The sequence below is a fragment of the Protopterus annectens genome, chromosome 11.part0 (genome assembly GCF_019279795.1).
Source record: "Protopterus annectens isolate FY-2018-M chromosome 11.part0, PAN1.0, whole genome shotgun sequence".
Lineage (NCBI taxonomy): Eukaryota > Metazoa > Chordata > Ceratodontiformes > Protopteridae > Protopterus > Protopterus annectens.
The window spans coordinates 1,159,604,254-1,159,620,886 of NC_056745.1; the positions used below are offsets into that span (position 1 = coordinate 1,159,604,254).

The 16,633-nt window shown below is 39.9% G+C and overlaps 1 protein-coding gene across 4 annotated transcripts in view; it reads right to left on the reverse strand.

Annotated features, from left to right (window-relative positions):
- Positions 1 to 16,633, reverse strand: part of RELN (reelin) — a 3,085,913-nt gene that overhangs the window by 168,279 nt on the left and 2,901,001 nt on the right. The window lies entirely within an intron of this gene.

Below are 16,633 nucleotides of genomic sequence, written 5' to 3' on the forward strand. Positions count from 1 at the left end.
AGTATAGAGTCAAGGTTAAATTTATATATCCAGTGAAAAATAATACATGCTATTTCATGGATATATGTTATTTAATTAAAAATAGCTGTGGATGCTACAAATGGGGTATAGCTTTAACGTGCTAGCTATGGCAATGGGTATGTCATGTAGTACATAGTTCTCCTGAAAAACTCTTAGCTGCAATACGTACTTCATTGCATTAACATTGCAATCTCTGTGCTTCTCTATTACTTATTAAACTTCCTGTTGTCACACTGAAATGTGCTGGTTGGAACATGTGCTACATCCAGGGAAAGACTGTGCTGAAATGTTAAGTTCCAATGTTTTTAAGGAAGGACTACATATCTGTAGGAAGTTCATGCTCCTTTGTTTGAGAATGTAACACATGACTTTTATATTATCTATACAAATCAACATTGTTCCTTGAAATAATACCTTGAGGAATGCTTTCAAGAAGCAATTTTATTTTTCTTTTGCATATTGATATATTTTGCCAGATTTTCGTAATTCCAAGTTTCTTGGACAGAGAGGTTCTGACAAAAAGTTCCTTATGCATAAACTGAGGAATTGATAATGATAAGAAACTGGACCAGGTTGAAAAGGTTTGATTCTTAAAAAAGTACTGATTGGATGGTGGATCTGGCCAGTAAGATAAATGTGCAAGCCTATTATTTTTTAACTAGGCTCCAAACCAAAGGGTAAAAAGGTCATCCAGATAAACTACTAAGGAAAAAATGCAATAAAGAGCCAGGCACTCTAATGTTTATGGACAGACATAATTTTAAGCTCTGTATTTCTAAAGTGTAACAAAAAAAGCCATGTATGATCCATTTCAGTGTGCTGATGATGTCAGAAAAATGTTGAAACATGCATGCCTGCAGCTGGTGGGGGTTGGCTTTATTAGCCTGAATGCACCCGTAAAAACTTAAACAGTAAAGCATCATGGACATTCTGAAGCCATATAGATGAAACACTAGTGAATCCTTGTATATATCCCATGAACCTCCAATACAGGAGGTTTAAAGTTATTATACAGTAAAGGCTCTAACTTGGCTGGGACTTTTGCACAGTTTTTATTGAATAGTTTGTCGGTGTGACATTTTTACCCTTTGGTTTGGATGTTATTTGTGATATTTTGTTGCCATCCTCATCCTAGTGTTTATGGACATCAGGCAGGATTTTAAGTTCTCTGCTTCTAAAGTACAGTCAAAAAATCCACTTATTCTGTACTGATGAGGTGAGAAAAAGGGTGAAACATGCATGTTTACAGCTAGTGAGGGTTGGCCTGAATGTACCCATAAAGACTTAAAATGTAAAAATTAAAGTCAAGAGTATTCAGAAACCATGAAACTGAAACACTGGCATGTCCTTCAGAGTTCATTTGCATGTATCCCATGGGCTTCCACTACAGGAGGATTAAGGTATCACATAGTGAAGCCTCTAGCTTGGCCTGTTCTTTTTTTTACTATGAGAATTTGGTTGAACTGTTGCATGGAATAGTGACAGATGGAACTGTCAGTGCACTATTTCTTATGGAACTGACAGTGCACTATGTCTTATGGAACTGACAGTGCACTATGCCTTATGGAACTGACAGTGCACTATGTCTTATAGAACTGACAGTGCACTATGTCTTATGGAACTGACAGTGCACTATGTCTTTCTCACATCATGCTCTCCTGACAGCCCTGAAATACCATCTTACTGAGAGCAATTCTTGTTGCTGAAATAGAGGAAAATGTACCTTATATTTTGCTGCCATGCCTTGCAGCCCTCTTGCTCCCTGCCATGGTAAAAGCCTTACAAGCCCATTCATTCCGACAGGAGGCAAGGTTTGGGTGTTATGGGGCTGGCCATATCTCCTAAATACATATCATCTGACTGTGGAGGCTGGTAGCTTCTGTACATGCTGCTGCTGAAGGAGGTCCCATGTGTGCTGTTGCACTGATGTGCACGCCGCATAGTTTACATGCAGCACATACTCAAACTGACCCAAAAGCTGTGTCCTGCAATCCCTCAACATTCTTGCTGGGTACAACAATGCAGTGACTGTATTATTTCCCTCTCCAAGGATGAGTGAGTTAGTGCTGACCACTCACTCTTAGCTTCCTCACAGTGGTCCTTCTAGTGCCTAAGCCAACAATCTTGGGTCATCTGGGTCACAGTCAGGGGTTTAACCCTCTGTGTTACAGGACTGCAGCAGGATAAAAAGTAGTTTGATTGCTGCAATATAAAGTATTGCTATACAGGCAATGTTAACTGCAGAACAAACTTTTTTGTTGATATGATGAGAACTCTGGCTACCCATTTATTACTTCAAGGACTTAATTGATTAGGGCATATTTCTTTTATACTGCCTCTAAAGGGTTTGAAACAAATCCTATATTGGATCACCTCACTAAAAATTGTGTCAATCCATGAAGCAGCTGACATGTGAAAAGTATCAGTGGCATTATAAATACACTTAGACATGTGCCCACCCCCACATCTTGTTGCAAGTTCTTTTTCGATTCTTCATTAGTAAGCTTAAATACAGTTTCTTGCATTTAGGTCTGTGCTGCTCTCCCTGATATCATGGAAGAAATGTACGCCTTCTTCTTATTCTTGTCAACAGCTCTGACCTCCTTGTCTAATAACAGAGTTCTCCTTAATAAGTTGTGTACTGTCACATTTACCATACTACGGACTGCACTATGTGCCTTGTACACTTCTGATCTTCAGAAGACCTTTATAATTTCATCTGAGGGCAAGTGTCCATTTATCAGGTCACTTGGGGGTCTCATTTACCAAATCCTTTGCATGCGAACGAAGAAGAGGAATTATTCTTGGCCAGGCTGGGCTGCTTTAGTTTGCTCGGTATATCTCTTCTTTGCAGAATGCATTTTTATTTGACTATTGCAAATACTTTATCATCAGTTTTACCATGTCTTAAAATAAGTAATGTGCACAAAGAGGACCTAATGGCATAGAGGAATTTGTGTCTTCAACATTCACATGTAAGAAGGCACCTATAACATAATGTTATAACATTCATGCTTCTTTTCTTAGAGTATTTAAGTTCTAGCATCAAGTTTTAATACCGAGGACAGAGAACCAGTTGTTTCACTGACCCTTGAAGCTTAAGGCTTGCATAAGATAGAGCAGAGGGAGGGAGTGTAGATGGTTGTGGCTTCTAAACAGCTATCCACACACACATTCCCTGCCAAACATTTGCAGTCAGCGATCAGCACAAGTGAAAGCTGACTGATTTTTGCCTGCACTACCTGTGCCAGATGGACTTTCATCAATTCCTGCTGTTGCACAATCATACGTTTTATAGGGTTCAGACTGACTTATGGATCTCCCCTTTGTCAGTTGAGGAACCGATTTATCATCAGAATAAGCATTTGATTTATTCTCCTTCTTACATGCTCTCTTCCTATTTTCATTTGTGTTGCTTGTGTGTTTTCCCCCTTGTTTGTGTAGAACCTTCCAGGTAAACCTGAAGAGATTGTTTTCTTTTCTTCCAATACTACAGACTCCAGTGATTTTGTTTCACCCTACAGCTTTTTATCTGACATAGCTTTTGTTTTTTTCTATTAATAAACAGACTAACATTCAATTCAGTATTTATACTTTATTGCAGCTTTGAACTTCTTATCAAGTTCACAGTTAAACTGTGCTACACTCCCAAATACGTTGAGTTATATTTTTTTAGAGATAGCTGCCTTCCTCAAACAGAGTGCCTGTTGATAAAACATAGACAGTAGCCATATGCATAGAATGACAATAGTCAACAAAGGAGAAAAATAAAGTTTACATTTTCATAAATGTCAAAAATATCCACATATCTTGATAAAAATCTGGGGTTTAACAAAAGTACAGGAAATGCAAGGAACTAGTATAATGGAAAACAAGCTGTAGCTGCTAAGCTATATTAAAAAGAAAGGGAATAAAGTCATCCATCAGCATAATACAATCTCAGAGAATAGCCAATTGTTCTCGATAAGGGTAGGAGTGAATGGCTGACTCCAGCTGACCCATCCTGGGGAGAGACATGTGACCCAGTCTACTGCAAGACTAACTTGCTATATAGTCAAAGCACAGCTCGCAAATTTGGTGAGGGCATGCTCTTGGGTCTGCCAAGTTATGGAGAGGTAGTATCCTTCTCTAAGATGTGTTTGCAGAAGCATTTACTCAAATGGATGCAGTGTGTACATCATTTGCCAAAAGATGGACTTGGACCTTAAAATAGAAAACCCTGAAAGCTGCATACATGATGGCTTACTATGATTGGCACTCATCTTAAGGAGGAGTGAATGGGCCAATCAATTACAGGAAGTATGATGGCTAGAAGGCAGTAGGAATAAAAATAGTGAGAGAGAGAAAGGGGGGGGACTTTACTAGCTTAGGTCAATCAAAACGTCTTAAGGTAAGGACACTGATCATAGTCCTTTGAAACAAGAATGGACCCAGAAAAATCTACAAAATGCTGTAGTAGGTAAAAATGGGTACTAATGATCATTTTAGAAAGATTACAAAACAGAAGACAAGACAAGTAATATCACTAGACAATATTTTTAAGAAATTATTGTAAGAATTTAAAGTTCCTGGATAGTGAGAATGACAAATATAATTTCTCTTCACGAGTTCCTGAATAGTGACAATGGCAAATATAATTCCTCTTCATGACACTTGGAGTAACCTTGATGTGATAATCTTCACTGTACTCTCTGTCACAAGCAAAACAATGACATTCCTATTAAAAGAAAAGTTTTGGAATTTTGAAAATCATCTGGGTTTAAGGGCTCAATATGTCACAGATTCATGGTTGGAAGTTTGCACAGTATAAATATAACGGCAATAATTAGGATAGCAGACCAGAAAGATGCTATGGATGCAGTGCACATAGCCTAGGCATCTGCCATGGAGCCATTGAAATGGTTAGCAATAAAACTGAACAGTCTTAGAGAGAGTCATAGGCTGGAGCTAAAACAAATGACACAAAAGGTAGCAGTAAATGGAGAAAGCCCAGAGGAAGAGGTGGTTATTACTGAAGTACTACAAGGGTCAATACTGGGATTTTGTTTTTCAATAACTTTATGAAAGATGTTGTGAAAAGTTAGAAAGGAAAGGTATGCATTCTTACTGATGACACAAAGATACATGCACATGGTCAATGCACACAGAGGTGTAGTAAAGAAGGCACTTGCCCAGGTATTACAGATTATGAATAAAAATGTTTGGCAAAGAAAAAAATAACTGAAATATGGGGAGAGAATAGATGACTGTGGCCAGGGAAAGGAGCACACAGCTGCAGGAAATGTAATGCTGAAAACTAACATGAAAAGGAACCTAGCAGTGGTTATATCAGTTAACCTCATGTAAGCAAGCAGTGGGAAGAGAACCAGAAGACTGGTGGAATAGTGCAATGCATAGAAAGAAGTATCATCCATAGAAAACAATGCATCATTTGCCGTGCTTTACTGCTAGTTATTAAGACCATTTCTAGATGCTGTATGAAGTTCGGGAGGTTAGCTGTTTGAGTAATTTAGCCAATCTTAAGCTAGTTGTTAACCTAACCTGAGGTTGTAAAACCTTAGACTTGATTATATTAAGGAAAGTTTTCTCCTTCACCCTCTATAAATTTTATTTTATATGAATTATTTTCAACATAGCTGACAAAACAATCCATTGCTAAAGATGGACTTGATTAACCATCCCAAATCCACTATCAAGACTTCACATTTACAATGACATACATGGGATGGAGACAATTTAGAAGAAGTACAAATTCTGCACTAGACGCTAGCTAAAAAATGCCAGAAGAGCTTAAAATATGTTGTTGGAGGATGACATTTGCCTGGGTCTGTGGTGGAGCTGCCCTTGTGGCATGGCATCATAATGGCTGGTCTGCATAGATTAGGTAATATGCTAAGGAGAAACTAAGGTTAAAAATATTTAATGGGGGGCTACAGCAATGATGCACTTTGTACTAGTTAGTAGCATCCTGGTATATGGTCTGGGCCAACAGGGTACTGTTTTTGTTTTTGAATAGAGCTTCCAGGATCTGGTTTATAGAGATTTTGGTGAAAAGGAGTTTAGTGATTCAAGGGAAGGAACATGAGGGTGAGTGAAAAGGGTGAAGCTAGAGTTAAATTTATCATCTAAGATGCTGACTATGGTTTTGGGATCAGATGAGATAATGTTGTTCCAATGGAGCTCAGTGCAGTGTTGGGGTTTTATATCTAAATGCTCCTAATATCGATAAATGCCTTATGGTTACCCTTAGTGTAGGTGGCTATTTTCATTTCATATCCTGCCTTAATCTTTCTTATGGTATGCTTGAGTTATTTACTGACCTGCTTGCGTACCCTGCTACGGTAGGAGGTTTGGAAATATTTTTTTCCTCTAGTTGCACAGTTTGTTTGTTTAGAAGTTTCACCATAAGGGCTTACTTTTGAATTTCTTATTATACTTATGCAGAACAGAGTGCTACTTATCTATATACTGGTTTAGATGGACATAAAAGTCAGAGATGTATGAAGTATTTATGGGTGTTACTAAGCTTTTAAATTATGGCACTTTAAATAAACTGCAGCTAAGGGATCATGTGGTCAATGGAGGGATTTTTAAAAGACTGTTTTTAACTTCATAGCACTATCTGATGAAGTATTGTAGGTTACAGGATGAAAGCACTTATTTTATGGATTATTAAAAGTTTTATGCAGAGTCTACAAGACTCTATGGTGTTCAGTGTAGAATTTATCTAGTTTTTGGTGTTTTTTCAATTTGGGTTTTGGTGTATGAAATAGCCTTACTGACTGGGTCGGGGGCAGGAGGCATTTTTGAGTTTCTTTTAACTTTCAGACAAGGATATTAATATGGCTTTGGAATAATCTCTGAACTTGGTAGAGTTATATTACAAGGTGTTACTGGTTTTGAGGAAAAGATGATGGTTTGGTGATCAATGGAGGAATACTGTTATTAGGAGGGCAAGCAGAGGCAACATTTGCAAGGACACTATGCTGTCACCCCTGGTGGGAACTTGCTCTACTTAATCTCAGGAGTAATCTAGGCAGCTGGTACTCGTAGTGTTGAGAAGTGATACCTTAATCTAAGCCACACTGGGATTTGCTAGGTTATAATGTTCATGAGATAGACCTCACAAAAAACAAACAAACAAAAAAAAAATACAAACAAGCACTATGGGGTAAAAAAATCTCTTAGACAATATGTACAAGCCTTGATAACAGAAGTGCAGACAGCCTCTGGAGAAACAGTCTGACCCATCATTCATCACTTCCAGTGCTGATACACAGTGTCTCTCCCAAGACTGACATTAGTTACTCATCTATTGAAGTTAATTGTATTGTTTTGAAACTGAAGCACAAGTTTCAAAGATGGCAATATACTGCTGAAGGGTCTATATTACGTTGTCGAACATTTACATGTTTGAATGTCATATGGTCGACACCATATGATCGAATATGTAAATGTTAGAATGTTTCAACGGAGATCTCCTACAGTGCGGAAATGGAAGTTTTCCATTGTCTGCACTGTAGTGCGATGTCGGAGTTGGTATATTTAAAGAGCAGGGGATGTGGGGGGTGCAGGGGGGCTTGCCCCCTTGCTTAACCTTTCAGGTAGGCTTTTCTGCTTTTTTTTTTTTTTTTTTTGATTTTCGAACTTTTAAGAGTTCTAACATATGGTGTCGACCATATGGTATTCGAACTTTTAAAAGTTCGATAATCTAATATAGACCCCTGCTCAAGACAAGTGTCTTTCCTCCCTTGACAAATGCATGGAGATCTGAACCACATCTCTGCATTTCCACTAGGGTGAAGCATTAAAGGGCCTTCATCTTGACATTGGCATCTACAAGGTCATACTCATATTTGAGGTGGAGGGTTCTAAGGACTGTGGTCATGACATGAATCCTGGTGTCACAGATACAGCTTACAGTGACCATATGTTTTTCTCAGCCTGGTGAGCAGAATAACAATCTGTCTGCCTATGGAGTCAGTTACTACTAATACATTATGATATATGGCCACAGCCTCGGGAGACCTTATGGTTGTGGACTTGCAGCCAGAGTAACTTAGGTGTGGATGAAGGTAGAGGTATCTGTGGGCATGGTATTATGTGGCTGAGGTTTGTCTAAGCAGCATGTAGGAGGCATAGGCAGTGATTTCTTTACAACTTCAGAAAATGAGCGCCTAGTGTTTGGTGGCTAGGATGTACTGGCATACATCTCAGCTTCCCAGAATTTTGCAGAATGTTCCTTATTTTGCTTCATATTTTTTCCTGATCCCTTGTAACATTTTTGCATTTCTTGAAAATTACTGAGGATTACAGTCAGTCAATAACTGCAAAGATTAGAGTTTCATTCTTCTTTTTGTACGGAAAACTCATCTGATGCAAACTCTGTTGTTTTATTGCATTTAAAGTGAATTAGAGTAATATTTAAAATTGTCCCTGAATTTTGGTATTTGTCCTAACATTATTGTTGGCTTTGTCCAAAATTCTTGAGCAAAGAAGTTAAGAAGTATATGTGGTGGTCCGCTTTATGTGGTATAGGACAGGTTATACTCCAAGCTAAGTATTTGTACCTGTCACAAACTGTCTCAGTGCAGAATAGTTAAGGACTTGCAATAAGCATAAAGCATTTGCTATAGCACCTCAGGGTCCTTAGTGCAAGTAAGCTGGCAACAGAAAAGGAAAATGAGACTGTGAACCCAAGTCGACAATGACCAGTGCTATGATAAATCAAGGTATTAACTACTTAACCTGGGAAACGTCTACAAGGATAATTTAGCAGAAACCCGGAATTCAACAGTGATTCTCCTATTGAATACTACATGGCTATTACTGCAGCTTGTCACCCTTTTGACTACTACATGGCTTCTATTACAGCTTGTATCCCTGCAGCTGCACGCAGCTGAGAATTAAGTTTATAGGTTGGTACTAGGCTATTGGCCCTAGGGCCTATACAAGCCTAGCCATAACAATTCCCTGGATATTTCTTCCCACAATATTTGCTTCCCTGGACCTCTGTCTAGCAGGGCGACTGACATTAGCCCTGGGGTGAATTTCCTATCTAACATCCAGTCGTCATGGTTCATTTTGAAGAGGGCCAAGGAGGCACTCTGCTTGACATGTATGGGCAGTCTGTTCCATAGTATGGGGAGTCTCTGGGTCAGGAACCTATCCATCCAGCATGTTTTGTTCATTATGATGACAAGGTTTAGATCCCTGGAGCATGTAGCTCTGAGGGATTGGGATTTCTTTAAGTGGAGCATGTCCAACAGCTCAGGGTTTGACATGGCCTTGTATGTTAAGCAGAGATCGCCTCTGAGTAGACGATATGCCACAGAGTATAGCTGGAGGTTTTTAGATGGCCAGCATAGGGCATCTGCTTTAGGCCTGTGATTCTTTTAGTGAGGTATTTCTGTGGCCTTTCCAGCTGTTGCAGATGTCTTGTGAGGTACATACCAAATGAGGCGTTGTACTCTATAATGGGTCTAATGAGGGATGATTACAGTGGGACAATGACCTCCTTTTTTCTGGATGAAAAGCCCTCAGTGATGAGGTGTGCCACATAGAAGGATTTCTTGACTGTTGTGGCAATGTGGTTATCGAAGGTGAGACCACTGTCCACCTGTGTCCCTTAGTCTCTCATCACACTTTCGGTGTTTAGTGTACTGCTACCTATGTGGTAATTCATGGGTACATGTTTTTTCCCAAAGGGGATGACTATACATTTCTTGGCATTAAGCTTGAGCCCATGGCTCTGGCACCAAACATCTGTTTCTGTAAGGCCCTTTTGTAGAATATCCACATTGTTTGGGGAATTAATAATGGGTCCCAGTTTGCAGTCATCTGCAAACTTTGTTAGCCAGAGTCCCTTAGTGTTGGCCTGTACTTCAGAGAAGTAGATGCCAAACAAGAGCGGTCCCAGGACTGAACCCTGAGGTACTCCACATGTCACTTGAATGGAGCTGGATTTGGAGTCGGCTACTTTTACAGTCTGGGTTCTGTCAGTAAGCCAGTTGGCAACCCATCGAGTGATGTAGGGATTTATGCCCAGCTTAGTAAGTTTATCTATGATTCCAGAGTGGGGGATGGTGTCGAAGGCCTTGGCAAGGTCTGGATAGGCTGTGTGGACTGCTTACCCTCGTCCACAGCTCTGGAGACTGATTCAAAGAAGTCAATCAGGTTCAGGAGACAAGATCGGCCCTTCACGAACCCAAACTGGGTGGGGTCCAGTGTTTGAAGGTTACCAATGTCTTTGTTTATAAGTTCCATGATAATGCGTTCCATGCCCATGCAGATCAGGCTCATCAGACTGATGGGGCGGTAGCTCCTGGGATCCAAGGTGGATCCCCCTTGTGGAGTGGGATAACTGTAGCTGTGCGCCACTCAGTGGGCACAAAGCATCAGGTGAGGCTATGATTAAACATGACACTTAAGTGAGGTGCCAGTTCATTTTGTATTTCATGTAGTACACAGCCTGGGTTGTCATCTGGTCCCATGGATGCTGTATTCTCAGCTTTGGAGAGTGCGGTTTCTACCTGTGTGGCCATGATTACCAGAATTTGGAAATCTTTTGGTATTGAGATGGGCCCTTTAGGGGGTAAGGGGGGGTGACGTTGGCACTAAATTGATCTGCCAGGATATTGGCAATATCCTTGGGATCAGTATATTTAATGTCATTCTGTTGTGGCTCAGAGCAGATCTGAGCATTGCCATTTAGATTCTTGACATAACTATAGAATGCCTTGTGGTTGTCTTTGGAATCTTTGGCAATTTTATTTTTGTAACTAGCTTTGGAGGGATCTCAGCTTCTTACTGAGGCTGGTAAGGAAGTTTTTTGCATCCTGGGATTTTCATCTTTTCTGCAACAGTTTCTTCCTTCTGTTGTATAGCTTGTTTATGGCAGGGGACCACCAGATTGGCTTCCTTTTTTTAGAGGAGAGCATCTTGGTTCTATTTGGGATGGCATGATTCATGCACGAGTGGATGTGCATGGCACGATTCATGCATGAGTGGATGTGCTCGAACAGTGCCTTAGTGTAGGATTCAGCAGTTGAACTGCTCCTTGCCTTTCTAGGAGCAAATCAGCATCGGCATCAACCCCCTTTTCCTATTTTGTACATAGTGTCAGGGTGTCACGTCATCAGTGACCATCACCAACAGCAGCAAATGATGAGGAAAACTAAGTGGGTCATTAAAGCCTGGCTTTATAAAGCACCTGGCTTTGCACTGAGAAGGGAAGCATCAAGAAGTCATGAGCCTCCAAAGGCTGAACACTGTAGAAAATAAAAAATAAACAAAAATGTATTGTTTGGTCCTCAGCAGGATGGCTATCTTGCTGCTTCTGGCACCCTACTTATCCTTTATTTCTACCTGTCCCACCTGTCTTTTAGCAATTCACATCACCCATGGGGTCAACCATTTCTGAAAGGCATCACACTTTATGTCTAGTTGCTGAAGGATGACAACAGATGCTAGCTGACCATCATCTATGGATAGCTTATTTTTTATTCACTAGTTATCCCTCAGACTAACAAGTGTATGCAACACAGTCCCCATTAAGATGCATCACATTACTAAAACTGCCTTCTAGATTAGACACTTTATGTAACAACAAGACAACTCAGAAACTCAGAGCTACGCTTCTGGACTCTATTAAAGACTGCTCTTGTAGTCTGATGGCTGAAAGCCCCTCTTACAACAGATGAGGTCTGAACTGCAGTCATTTAATCTTACCTCTCCTTAACAACCCAACAGACACCAGGTCTGCAGTACAAATCGAGGTACTATGCTTTGTAGTCAGGGCTACAAACTTCACACTAATGAAGTCAGTTATATCTAGAAAACCTTGCAATATACTTTTTACAAATCACTGCAAATAATTTTCAAAAGATTTATAGCAATATAATAAAATTGTAGCTTTTGCAGATGAAGTAATAATCTCAGTGCTGTAGTTTTCTTATATAGTACCCGGTGCCAATCCCTAACCTGGCATCCCTCAACTCTAAATTGAGGAGAAAAAAAAAATGGTTTGTTCCAAAATCTGGTAATCGGGTTCTTCTCATCTAAGAAGCAAGCCAGGTCAGTTATCCCTGATCTGCACTCCTCAACTCTAAGTTAGTCGAGGAGCAAAAAACTTAAACCTCATTTTACAAAGTGTAACAAGTGGCTTGTTACATTTGCCATACAAAATGCATTTCCAGCATTCATTTCACAATACTGGTACTGCCGTAAACCACACAGGGAGCAATGAAGTGCTGCAGCATTGACATTTAGAAACTAAACTCTAGAACTGAGGATCACGCCCCTGATATCTTGCGGCCAGGCAGCTGCCCAACTCACTCCATCCTAACTATGCTTCTGAATAATCAACTACTCAAGATCTAGTATAGAAGTTCCTACTGTGGTAGAAATTATAAGGGATCTTGCCCCTAATGGTGATAAATTTCTACTATTTTTAGTACGTTGTCTCTTATTTAAATGCAAATATTTAAGTCTTGTAAGAATAACAGATACATTTAAGTACTAAAGCATAAAATGTTCTCCATGTACTAAAATGTTTAATTAACATAATTGTATTAATGTGTGGAATAATATTATGGAACATCTTAAAAGATTAATTTATTCATTCCCCCTCCCATTACCTACCTACCGTACTGCAAGGCTGTGGAGGAGCTGGAGCCTATACCAACATTCAGTGGGTACAACACAGAAAGATCCTACTGAATGGGGTGCCAATGCATGGCAGGACACACAAATGTGCTCATGCACGCGCACGCATGCATATGCATATACACACACATGCACACACACACACACACACACACACACACACACACACACACACACACACACACACACACACACACAAACATGCACACACGCACATACAACACACACACACACCCACAAACACACACACACACACACACACACACACACACACACACACACACACACACACACACACACACACACACACACACACACACACACCCCTAGACACCTGTATGACAATTTCCGGTTCGCCTCTAGAGTATGCCTCTGAGGTGTGGGAGAAAACTGACAAAAACACACGTAGACACAAGGAGGATGTGCAGATTCCATAAAGAAGGTACCCTGGTTGAGAACTGGAGAGTCAAGCTTCTGGAAAGTGATTCAGCAGATTGCACAAAGAAGCTCTTTCAGGCATACCTCTCAACCTCTTAAAGCAAGAAATCTGGACAAAGCCATAAATAAAAGTGGGACCAAGGCCCAAAAATAGGGACACTTTTTAAATATTGCTCTTACAAACTTAGGAAGCTGATAGAATAACAGGCTTTTCATTAGCATTAATTTTCTGAAGGATGTGATGTTTGAAATTTAAATGTCTGTCATTTTTTTTCTAACTTCAATCTTTAATCATTTGCCACTAATTTGCCAGAAAACCACATGAAGAACGGACTAAAAATATGAAGCAACCATCTAGGCATTCTGTGAAAATCTGTATAGTTGAGAGGTATGCTTCAGGTTGCAAAGCAAAGACAGAAAGGTAAAGAAAATAGTCATCAGATGCCATCATACCTCTCAACTATCCAGTATTTTGTCTCATATTTTATTTATTTATTTCCAGTTTGATGACCAGGGAGATCCACTGGGCCCATTTTCAGTGGAGGCCTTGGGAGAAAAGCTCCATATTACATAGTAAAAATAGTACAATTAAGTAAATTGTAATATTATATAGTAAAACTAAGCAAAGTATAACAGCAAAATAGATGAACATACATTACATACTTACATGCTCACAGATTAGAGAAAAAGTAGTACAGAGTTTAAGTTGTACAGAAGTTGTAAATCATCTGTGAATGGTACACAAACTAACATTTGTAAGATGGCAGTAAATAAGATTAATGCCAGGAAAGGGAAGTGAATTATGTACAATGAATGCATTCAGGTAATAAGCAGGTTAGGTAGGTATAGTGCAACTGCATTTCCAATTATGGGAGAGGTAGGAATGGAGCTGGGTTTTAAAATGATCAAAGTTTTCAGAAATTCTTAGAGAAGGAGGGAGTGAATTCCATTTTTTGCTAAGGAAAAGGATAGGAGAAGCTGACCAGCGGGACAATTTGGTTGGTATACAGTAATTAGATTTTGGTGGGCAGATTTTAGAGTTCTGTGTGGGGAGTATGATGGTAAGATGTTTGTTAGTGCTGGGCATTTGGTTAGTTTAAAAATTAGCTTGTGGGCTGTAGTGAGTTGGAGGTAGTCAAGGTAGTTGAGAAGCTCTAGCCAATTCAGCAGGTGGAGAGATATACAGTGGTGGGCAGATTATTTGGATTTGGTAGCGAAGTTTGAGATTTTGTTGTAACAGATTTCCAGTTTGGAAGAAATAGAGGAAGATAGGTTGGTTAGTAGGGGAGCACCATACAATAGTGACAGTACTAAGTAGGTAGTGGTGAGTGTCTTGTAGAAGGGGAGAGAAAATGGGAGTTTCTGTACAGCATGCCAAGTTTCTGATGTGTTTTCTTAATATTTAGCTGAATTTGAGTATCAAATTTTAGGTGCTCATTAATAGCAACCTCAAGAAGTTTTGCAAAAGGAACAACTTCTGTAGTGGAGTTGGCATTGCTGATAATATTGAAAGAGGTTTTGTCGAGAGGGAGGAATTGTGAGGGAGAGAATAGTAGAATTTTAGATTTGTTGGCATTCAGAGAGAGGTGATTTTGAAGCATCCAGTTCTCAGTAGATGAGAAGGCAGTTTGAGTTATTGGTCTGTTCCTTATAAAATATATGGTTTGCTCTCAAATTATTGAGGACTGTAGCTACTAAATAATGACAGTTGAGTTTCAGACTTCACATCCTTCAGAAAATGCATGGTAATGCAAAACCTGTTTCACTAGCAACTTTCTAAGTCTATAAGAGCAATATTTAAACTCTGACCTTATTTTTGGGCTTTTGCCCCCATTACTTTTGTTTTTGCCAAGATTTCTTGTGCTAAGAGGTTGAGAGGTATAGATACCATTCATAAGGAATGTCATTGATTGTCTACTGAATATATATTGTTAATCTCTAACATATTGTGCATGTTTGCTGTACGTATGCTCTATTTTTTTCTCTTCTCTTGTGTACTGTATTGTATTGTGGAGCTTTTCTCCCCGGGCCTGTGCTGAAAATGGACCTGTGTCCAGTTGGACTTTCCCGGTAAGCAAATGTAAAATAAATAAAATAAACTAAATAAATAAATAAAATCCTGCTCACCAGTCTACAGGACATTGAAAAAAAGTACTTCCAGCAGCTTCAGAATAAAGAAAACCCCACCAAAGCTGTACTGCCCCAGACACAGCCGACAATGAGATAAGAGGATGAGCCCACCATAGCAGAAGTAAGAGCAGCACTAAGGAAAATGAAGTCAGGCAGCAGGCTCATATGAGGTCATGGTGGACATAATCAAGATACTGTGTGAGTTAGAGGAGAAATGGCTCCTGTGCTTTGTCTCAGTGGTATGAAGAGAAAGGCCTTTCCCAAATGACTGGAGAGTAAGCGTTCTAGTGCCAGAGTGCAAAAATCAAATGGGACATTCACAACTGTGGGCATACAGGGGTATCAAGCACTTGCACACTGAATGAAAGTGCTGAAGAGGGTGACTGATAAACAAATATATAGACTTGTAGAAAGTAAGCAAGGAGAGGAGCAGCTCAGATTCAGATCAGGATTCAGTACAACCAACCCAATGTTTTTAGTGAGAAAGATAGTTGAGAAAAAGCTGGAGATGAGGAAAGAATCCAACTGGACATTCCTAGACTTGGAGAAAGCATATGACAAGATTCAATGAAAGCTGCTTTTGGCAGTCCTGCAGTGGTTCATAGTCTCTGAAACACTGGTAGAATTAGTGCAGGTTGTGTACAAAGACAGTCGGAACAGTGATCAGACTCACAGAGGGGTTCTCAGTAGGAGTGGGTGTGCACTAGTGTCCAGCTCTGAGTTCACTGCTGTTCACACTAGTGATGGGTGATGGACTACATCAGCACACAGGCCGGAAGTGACAGATCATCAAAGCTGCTGCATGCAAACAATGTGACATTACAAGCAGACTCTGAACAGGAACTTAAACAAATGATAGGGAAATGGAATACAAAACTGAAGACGCATAGGAAGAAAATAAGTACAGACAAGACAGTTTTCATGGCAGGAAATAAGAAGAAGATGAAACCTGAAATAGAAGTGGAAATAGTGGAACAGGTTAACAGCTTCAAGTGTCTGGGAGGGGTCATTGAGGAGAAACAGGAAAGACTGGATGAGGAGGTCAAAGTTGGAATCTAAGGGTCTGCAGCCAACTGACAAAGAGTGTGAGGAGTAGTGCATGACAGAACAATCCCAGATATGCTGACAAAGTGTACAAAACAGTGTTGTGACCAGCACTTCTGTTCTGTATGGCACAGAAACCTGGGCAATGAAGGTGGAGCAGCAGAGGAAGCTAGAGGTGATGGAATTGAAGCTCCTGAGATGGGTGGAAATATGCACATTGTAGGAGAGATGATGACACGAGGACACCATAGCAGAAGCCAGAGTGGTTTCAATTACAGAGGAAGTCAAAGAGAACAGATAATGGTGGCTTAGGCACATGTGCAGGAAAGCAGAA